Genomic DNA, 2,471 nt, shown 5'->3' on the forward strand with positions numbered 1-2,471 from the left:
TCCCAGTTCTCACGGAGGAACTGGGTGAGCTCTTCTTCCTATTTGCTGTCGAGTGTTGTTGAGATATGAGTCGGAGCAGCATTAGGATCGGTCGGGTGAATGTGAACTTGCTTTGTTTCACCAGACGACTGAAATGCAAATTCTGAAGCAGGCTTCTTGTCACGTAACAAATCACTCGGATCTACGTTCTTTTGGTATTCTTGCATTTCCACTACTGCCATCTATTCATCGGCAATCTTCGAGCCCTTCTGGAAGCACTCCTCCGCTCTCTGCCGACTACCAGTGATCGTGATCACACCCTTGGGATCAGGCATCTTCAGCATGAGGTATATGTAACATGGTCGAGCCATGAAGCGGGCGTATGCAGGCCTGCCCAGAATAGCATGATAAGCACTGTGAAAATCCACAACTTCAAATGTCAAATTTTCCTTGCGATAATTCTACGAATGACCAAAAACCACATCAAGAGTGATCTGATGGAGTGAATCAACTTTCTTCCCGGGAATGACACCGTGGAGGCACATATTGCTTTCACTGAGCTTGGACATCGGGATGCCCATATCAGAGAGTCTCAACATACAAAATGTTCAAGCCACTAGCACCATCCATCAGAACTTTGGTCAACCGAGTGCCCCTAATGAATGGGTCGACCACCAACGCTTGCCGCCCTGGGGTAGCAATGCGTGTCGGATGGTCAGACTAGTTGAATGTAATGGGAGTCTTAGACCACTTCAAATACATTGGCGTTGCTGGGGAAACCATGTTTACTTCTTTGTTGATGACTTTCAGTCGACATTCGCTCTCAACGTCGGCAAAAATCACCAAAGTGGCATTGATGTTGGGGAAACCATCATCCTCCTCTTTGTCTTCATCCTTATCAGATTCCTTATCTTTCTCACCGGGCCGGCCCTCTCGGAACAGCTGGATAAGGAGTCGACACTATCGAGTGGTATAATTGGGATAAATCAGGTTCCCCTCTTCATCCTTCTTGGTCTGTATATGGCACAGCAAATCTAACACATAATTTCCTGCTGAGTCTTTCATCTTTTTGGGGACCCATGGCCCTTTAGGTTTTCCTTTGAATTTTCCCTGGGTCACCACTGCGGTTTCACCAGGAGCAGCGGGTTCGGCTTTGCGCTTCTGTTTCTGATTGGAATTACCCCCTCTGGTGTCTTGGGCGACTGGTTTGTTCTTGCCACTGCGGAGTCGGTCTTCTTCCTCACTGTTAGCGTACGGTGTGGCTATTTCCATCATTCGGGTCAGAATCATATCCCCTGTCCGATCGAATTTCCGGTTAAGCTCTCTGTACCGAATGCCCTCCTTGAAGGCGCAAACTGCTTGGTGTGGTGACACATTTTCCATAGTGTGATGCAAAGTAGTCCACCTCTGGATGTAATCCCTCAAAGTTTCATTCGGTTTTTGTACAGAGTGTTGCAATTCAGTCAGCCTTGCAGGCCGCACGCAGGTGCCCTGAAACGTCCTAATGAAGACTTGGGCCAACTCTTCCCAACTGAATATACTGCCAGGAGCCAACTAATTCAACCAAGCTTTGGGTTACCCTTCCAGCATCAGAGGAAGATTTTTCATGGCTACATCATCATTACCGCCACCAATCTATACAGCCACTCGGTAGTCCTCTAGCCAAGTGTCAGGTTTGGATTCACCGGTGAACTTACTTACCCCAGTCGCCAACCTAAAGTTCGGAGGGATTTCCTCGGCCCTGATAGCAATGCTGAAACACTCAGGTCCAGATACATGTACTCGGTTTCTTGTTGGTTGATCTCTGTCATGTCCTTATCTGTGAGCTCTGTTCCGGTTGACCAGACCTTGAACCAAAATTGAACTTGCATCAAATCCGTGTTCTCTAGGGTCGACTAGATGTCTTCACTCGTCACCATATGGACGCCTGTCATCGGGTCGCCGGGGGTGCATACGATCCGCCCCTCGGAGGGGACGTGGGCACTCGACGGTGGTCTTCACGGCCGAACCGATGATCATAATGCTCGTGGTTCCGACCCATGTACTGTTCTTGACGGTGCCCTTGGCCCTGATGCTGCAGAGGCGATCTTGGGTTGTGAGCCGACTAGATGGTGTCCACCACCACGGATCTGCTATGGATCTTGTTGCGCGACTGGGAAACTGTTGTGTTTTGCTGTCCCGTTGCTCGGAACAACCCTCCAATCTGCATCAAACCCCTTCCAACCTCTGATTAGGACAGCTGGATCTACTCTCCTATGCGGGCCGCAGTAGTAAGATTATGAATCAGAGTGCAGTATACCTGAGGTTCGGGTGGGAACAATTGCCACTATCGTCGACTGGATTCAGGGATCAGTCGTTGAGCGCGTTCGTTGAGTGAATGCTGAAGGTTCTCCAGCTGCGCGTGCTCAACCAACGTGCCCAGGTGCGCAGCCTGCAAGGCCTGAGCCTCAGAGGTTTCCCCGACGATGGGAGTGTGGAGTTCCTCCGTATTG

The sequence above is a fragment of the Triticum urartu genome, chromosome 5, assembly GCF_003073215.2.
Source record: "Triticum urartu cultivar G1812 chromosome 5, Tu2.1, whole genome shotgun sequence".
Lineage (NCBI taxonomy): Eukaryota > Viridiplantae > Streptophyta > Magnoliopsida > Poales > Poaceae > Triticum > Triticum urartu.